This window comes from Arachis hypogaea, chromosome 12 (genome assembly GCF_003086295.3).
Source record: "Arachis hypogaea cultivar Tifrunner chromosome 12, arahy.Tifrunner.gnm2.J5K5, whole genome shotgun sequence".
In the NCBI taxonomy this organism is placed as follows: Eukaryota; Viridiplantae; Streptophyta; class Magnoliopsida; order Fabales; family Fabaceae; genus Arachis; species Arachis hypogaea.
Window position 1 is genome coordinate 33,488,234 of NC_092047.1, and position 7,493 is coordinate 33,495,726.

Here is a 7,493-nt window from a genome sequence, read left to right on the forward strand (position 1 = left end):
CTGACGTGGCAGAAATTGGCGAGTTAAGAAATTGTTATAAGAGATGCGTTGCAAGTACAGTTCTTAACCAACCAGAAATTCGTTTATCAATTTAAAAAGGGTTGTCACAAAAATTAGAATTAAAATACTGGGAGTATGAGTCCCAGGTCGTCTCCCAACGAGTTGCAGAAAGATGTGCTATTTTATTAATCAGATGTTTTCAAAAAATGGTTTGAGTTGATAAACAGGAAATTAAATCAGAGAATTTAGATAATTTAAATAAAAACCTTGACTGAGAGTAGATTAGTTAGAAGCCCTATTCTTGTTGAATTACTCTCAAGATTAATTGATAATTGAAGGTTACTCTGCTTTGTTATCCCTTACTAGGTAGAGGAAAGTCAAGCAAGTTGGAAAGCTATTTCTAGTCACAAGTCCTAATCCTCTCCCTTGGGAAGAACTAGTGTCAATGACTAGAGGGTGATCCAACAATAAACCCAATTACAATTTTTCTCTTGAGTAATCCAACTCAAGGTTTCCTTTCAATCATCTCCCAATCAAGTTATAGAACTACTTGCTCATTATGTTTGTAAAATCCACGAAATAAGAAAAGGAAATATTGAAAGACATGATAAATAATAATCAAAGGAATCAATTAAAAATAAAAATAGTTATTGTATTAATAAATTCTAAAAATAATCCAATAATAATTCTGAGTAAATAAAGGACATGGAAGAGTAAGTGACAGGTAAGGAAACAAACTAGAATGACGAAGTCTTCATGGAGGTAATAACTCTTCTCAATATCCCGATCCAAAAAGCAATAAAATCAAATTCCTAAGAACTATGAATGTGTAGAGAAAAAACCTAGAGGAGAGGAAAAATCATATCTAAAACTAAAAATTATGCGGAATGAATGTTGTGTCCTGGTTTCTGCATGTTCCCTGGCTCTAGTCTGCTTTTCTGGGCCGAAAACTAGGTCAAAATAGGGCCCAAAATCGCCCCCAGCAAATTCTGCAGATCGCGCATGTCACGCGATCGCGTCATCCAGTCGTTCGCGTCATCCAGCATTTTGCCTTGCCACGCGTGCGCGTTGTCCACGCCTTCGCGTCACTGGTGCAGTTTCCAATCCGCGCGGTCGCGTGAGCCATGCGTCCGCGTCACTGCAATTTCCTCTATATCGTGCAGTTGCGTGAGCCATGCGCCCGCGTCACTTCTCGCTGGTCATCTCCTTAATTTCTTGTGTTCCTTCCATTTTTGCAAGCTTCTTTTCTAATCTCCAAGTCATTAATGCCCTATAAAGCCTGAAACACTTAACACACGGATCACGGTATCGAATGGAATAAAGGAGAATTAAAATACAAAATTAAAAGTCTCTAGGAAGCAAGTTTTCAACCATAAAGTATTCTTAGGAAGGAATTATAAATGCATGCTTATTTAATAAATAAGTGGGTAAAGATTTGATAAAACCACAGAATTAAAGACAATATGAACTATAAAATAATGGTTTATCAACCTCTCCACACTTAGATATTAGCATGTCCTCATGCTTAGTTGAAGGAGATAAAATAAATGAGTAGGAACATGTAAAACTCATGCAATGTAATGCAACCTATATATGTGAATGCAACTATATGATTTTTGTCCACTTGGTCAAAAGTAAATAAGCTCTTTAAGACAATCACAAATCAAATTCCACTAATTCAATTCTTATACAGTAACAACAGATAAAAATGCAAGAAAGTCACTCATGAAAGCATGGAACATAGAATTTAAGCATTGAACCCTCACTGATGATGTATGTATGCTCTAATCTCTCTAGTGTATAGGGTAATCACTCTATCCTTCTCTAGTCATGCTTTCTAATTTTCGTTCTTCACCTAACCAATCAACAACATTTAATATACCAATGCAAACATCATGAGGTCTTTTCAAGGTTGTAATGGGGCCAAGGTAAGGGTAAGAATACATATATGGTTAAGTAAGCTTGTAAATTGAATCTTTAATTAACCTAAGCTTTAACCCACACATATGTACATTCTATATAACTCAAATTTCATACCTATCTACCCAAAATTTTCCTTTCATATTCCTTACTCATGTATCAACTTTTATTTTAATTTTATCATACATGCATTGATCCTTGAATTCTTAACTTGACATTGGGGTAATTTTGTCCCCTTATTTAATTATTAAATATTTTTGGATTTTTTTAACATAAATATAAAAATAAACATAGCTTATCAATGCACATAGATTTTTAATTCTTGTAGTTTCACATGAGTAGGTACCCAAATTTCCATTATATCATCATGACACATTCCTTTATTATCTTTTGTTCCCATAATTTTTCCATACTTAATTAACACACAATTCTATCTCAAGCTAACCAAAGATTCAATTGGGATATAAAATTGTTTTTCTGCTTAAGGCTAGTAATGTGGTAAAATGCAGAACAAATGGGATTTAAAGGCTCAAAGTGGCTAACAAAGGTAATTGAAAGGATAGGCTTAATTTGGATAAGTAAGCTAAACAAGTAATGGCCTCAATCATATGTAAGCGTATAAATATATTAAACATTGGACATATAGGATAAAACAAAATATAGATTACAATCATAGAGAGGTGAACACATAAGAATAAAATAATTATGGTTAAATAATATAACCATGTATAAAGACTCAAAGTCTCACAGGTTGTGTGTTATTTAGCTCAAAAAACATGTTCCAAATATAACTTCAAGCAAATTTAACACAAAAGTTTTAATTAAAATTAGTGAAATTTTGTTCTAAAAATAGGGTCTTAGAAGAAACTTATTGTCTTTTCAATCAAGTAGAACGTGCATGCAACTAATCTATTACTATGCAATTTATCCTATTCTACAAAAGAAAAACTAACTAAATATCCTATTTATTGGTGTTAGGGAAGAGAAATTACCTCCGGAAGTCAGGTACTGACCGACCTCCCCACACTTAAGGCTTTGTACCGTCCTCGGTGCCATCTGTTAGGAACAAAGGTGGGCTGGTAGCAGTATCTCCACAGTCGGGACCGTCATGGCTCCCTGTGCTAGTAAAGAAAGTGGAGTCTGGGGTATCTGAGTCTCTGTATTTTCCTTTAAGTAGCTCCTTGAGGTGTGTGAATCGGCGCTCGTTACGGCGCTCTCTTAGCTTTTCTTTGTGTTCCTGCCGATCCAACCTTTCAAGTATTTGATGGAGCAGTTGATTGGTGGTAGGTGCTTGTGGTGTTGAAGGAGGAAGCTCTTCAGCTGGTTTAGGAGGCTGGCTTGTAGTGGCTGCTGGAGGTCTGATATATTTCTCGTTAGGAACATACTGATCATCCCGTGGAAGCATGGCTTTGGTGTCCCCAACTCTGTAGGAGACTCCGGCTGCTGAGACAAGATCTGAGACCAAGGCGGGAAAAGGTAAGTTTCCCGCAATTTGTACGTGTCCCATAGCACTCCGGATGTGTCTAGGTAGGTTCAGAGGCTGGTCTGTAAGGATGCACCATAGTAGAACGGCCATGTCTGCAGTGAAGGAGGACTCGTGGGTGCTCAGAAAGACGTAATGGGACATAATTTGTGCCCATACTCGAGCCTCTAAGGTGAGTGCGGAAGCTGTTATTCTCTTAGGACGGGAACGATGGTATCCGTAGATCCATCTGCTGCCAGGTAGTGCGATAATTCTGAGAACAGCGTCCCAGTCAAATTGGTACATCTGGCGCTTGAGTGCGGCATCTTGAAATGCGTCCATTCCTTCTAGAGTAGGGGGAAGATCTAGAGCTCGTTGAATGGCCTCTTCTGTAATGGGGACTTGCTTCTGTCGAATATAGACAGACTGCAGGATTGGCAGGTGGAAATTGGAGTAGAACTCCACTACCCAAGAAAGATTAACCTGCCGTGGTTGTCTCTGTAGGAAACCCCATTGTCTTCGTGCAATTTGCGGCTCAACAAACTCAGCAATATGGTTTGGGAGGATAAGAAGGTGTTCGTTGTTGTAACTCCTTTCTGCCAGGATGGAGAACATCTGCTCACAGTAGCGATTGGTAAATCGCACAGTGTCCTTTGCTGGGAAGGCTTTTTCTTTATCATCAACCTTTATAATCCCCTTAATTCTTTTTGTTGAGGGTTTAACTGCAGTTGAAGATGGCTCGACCACTAATGCTCGTTTTGTTCCTCTCCTTGCTGTTGATTTGGAAGCAGCTTTCTCCTTGCCTTTTTTGGTGGCCATCCTGAAAGGGGGAAAAGAGAAAGTATGTCAAAATGTCAAGGGATAGAGCAAGGAAGAGAACGGGAAAGGTGGTAATCAATGCACATTAAAAAAAAATAATGAATGATGTTAACACATGGTCATGACAACATATGGAAAATCAACAATGGAAATAGAACGAGTGCATGTAAGGACAATTAAATACAAGGTGTTTATTGGCATACAGGCAAAGGCATGAGTAGCATAGATCAAGCATTCAATGTCTAAGTTAGATTACCAAGTCTTTCATACTAACAATCTGTTTGTAATGACAATTATATTAAATTAATATGATATGAAAAAGGGTTTTGTGAAAAGCAAGCATTTAGAGTAGCAAAATAAAAGGATTCAAACATAGTGCACAATGCCATATTGGCTTTTTCACAAACACATAGCATGCATGGTAGGTAATCTATTCAAAATAAGAAATTGAACATGCAAGCAACCCTTTAAAAATTGATATATAATTGCCAAACAATATTGCAACAATCCACAAGCAAACATAAGGAATAATAATGACCCTTACTAAATATCTAACACTAATTAAAAGAGAAAAAGAAAGAAAAAGAAAACATGAATAATGAAAATAAAAAGAAAAAGAAAAAAGAAGAAGAGAACATAAATTAAGAAGAATAGAAAAGTAAGGAGGGGGAAAGAAAAGAAAAACCTTGTTAATGGTGATGAGAGAGGGAAAGGAGAAAGTGAGAAAGAAGGAAGAAGGAAGAAAGGGGAAGAAAATAATGAGGAGGTGGTGCCAGTTTGGGCGTTCAACTCCAGCTTTTGATCCTTTTCTGGCGCTGGACGCCAGAATTGGGCAGAGAACTGGCGTTGAATGCCAGTTTACGTCGTCTATCCTTGTGCAAAGTATGAACTATTATATATTGCTGGAAAGCCCTGGATGTCTACTTTCCAACGCAATTGGAAGCATGCCATTTTGAGTTCTATAGCTCCAGAAAATCCACTTTGAGTGCAGGGAGGTCAGAATCCAATAGCATCAGCAGTCCTTATTCAGCCTGAATCAGATTTTTGCTCAGCTCCTTCAATTTCAGCCAGAAAAATACCTGAAATTACAGAAAAACACACAACTCATAGTAAAGTCCAGAAATATGAATTTTTCTTAAAAACTAATGAAAATAGACTAAAAACTAACTAAAACATACTCAAAACTACATGAAATTAACCCCAAAAAGCGTATAAAATATCCGCTCATCACAACACCAAACTTAAACTGTTGCTTGTCCTCAAGCAACTAGACAAATAAAATAGAAGACTAATAGGTTGAGAAGCAATAATATCTCAGAGTTTTTGAGTGGAGCTCAGACTCTAATTAGATGAGCGGGACTAGTAGCTTTTTGCTTCTGAATAGTTTTGGCATCTCACTTTATCCATTGAAACTCAGAGTGATTGGCATCTATAGGAACTTAGAATTTAGATAGTGTTATTGATTCTCCTATTTCAGTGTGATGATTCTTGAACACAGCTATTTTATGAGTCTTGGCCGTGGTCCTAAGCACTTTGTTTTCCAGTATTACCACCGGATACATAAATGCCACAGACACATAATTGGGTGAACCTTTTAGATTGTGACTCAGCTTTGCTAAAGTCCCCAATTAGAGGTGTCCAGAGTTCTTAAGCACACTCTTCTTTTTGCTTTGGATCTTGACTTTAACCGCTCAGTCTCAAGTTTTCACTTGACACCTTCACGCCACAAGCACATGGTTAGGGACAGCTTGGTTTAGCCGCTTAGACCAGGATTTTATTCCTTTAGGCCCTCCTATCCACTGATGCTCAAAGCCTTGGGATCCTTTTTATTTGCCCTTACCTTTTGGTTTTAAGGGTTATTGGCTGTTTGCTCTTGCCTCTTGGTTTTAAGAGCTTTTGGCTTTTTCTGCTTGCTTTTTCTTTTTCTTTCTATTTTTTTTTAGTTTTTTCTGCAAGCTTTGTTCTTTGCTGCTTTTTCTTGCTTCAAGAATCATTTTTATGATTTTTTAGATTATCAATAACATGTCTCATGTTCATCATTCTTTCAAGAGCCAACATATTTAACAGTCTTAAACAACAAATTCAAAAGACATATGCACTGTTCAAGCATTCATTCAGAAGACAGAAAGCATTGCCACCACATGTTACTAATTAGAATTTTTCTTATTAAAAACTCGAAATTTTATTGCCTCTTATTCAAAAGATCTACTATTTTATTCATGTTTGCTGATGATGAGAAAAATAGACTATAACTTAATTGGGGATAAAATCAAACTAGACACTAATTACTACTAATGATCATGTAATGAAGACACAAACATAGATAAGCACTTAACATAGAGAAAACGAAAAACAGAGAAAGTAAGAACAAGGAACGAGTCCACCTTAGTGATGATGGCATTTCCTTCTTGAGGCACCAATGATGTTCTTGAGCTCTTTTATGTCTCTTCCTTGCCTTTGTGGCTTGATTCCTAGTGATTTTTGGTATTTCTATCCTCAGTTGCTTCCAATAATTATGTGGAGGGAAGTGCATCCCCTGAGGTATCTCTTGATTTGCAGCCACATGTTCTACCACTGAGCTATAGATCCTTCCCATAATTGTTTTACCACACCAAACTTAGAATGTTGCTCGCCCTCGAGCAAAAGAAGAGGGAATAGATGAAGAAGAAGATGTGGAAAGAAAAAACTAGGATTATGAGGAGGGAAGGTGGGGATCCTGTAGGGTCCACAGATCTTGAAATGATCCTGTGAGGTCTATAGATCTTGAGGTGTCAAGGCATTTACATCCCTGCACCAATTTAGGCATGCAAAATGCCCTTGCACACAACTCTGGGCGTTCAGCGCCAGGTTGGTGCCCATTTTGGGCGTTCAACGCCCATTTACTAGCCATTTCTGGCGTTGAACACCAGAACCATGCTTGTTCTGGGCGTTCAGCGCCAGGATGTTGCCCATTTTGGGCGTTCAGCGCCAGAACCATGCTCTGTTCTGGCGTTGAACGCCAGACAAGTGCTTCCTCCAGGGTGTGATTTTTCTTCTGCTGTTTTTGATTCTGTTTTCAATTTTTAATATTTATTTTGTGACTCCACATGATCATGAACCTAATAAAACATGAAAAACCATGAAAATAAATAAAAATTGGGTTGCCTCCCAACAAGCGCTTCTTTAATGTCCTTAGCTGGACCTTGCTGAGCTTTTAATCTAGCTTCAGCCTTGAGCATTCTTGCTCAATGTTGCCTTCAAGATAATGCTTGATTCTCTGTCCATTGACAATGAACTTCTTATCAGAATCAAT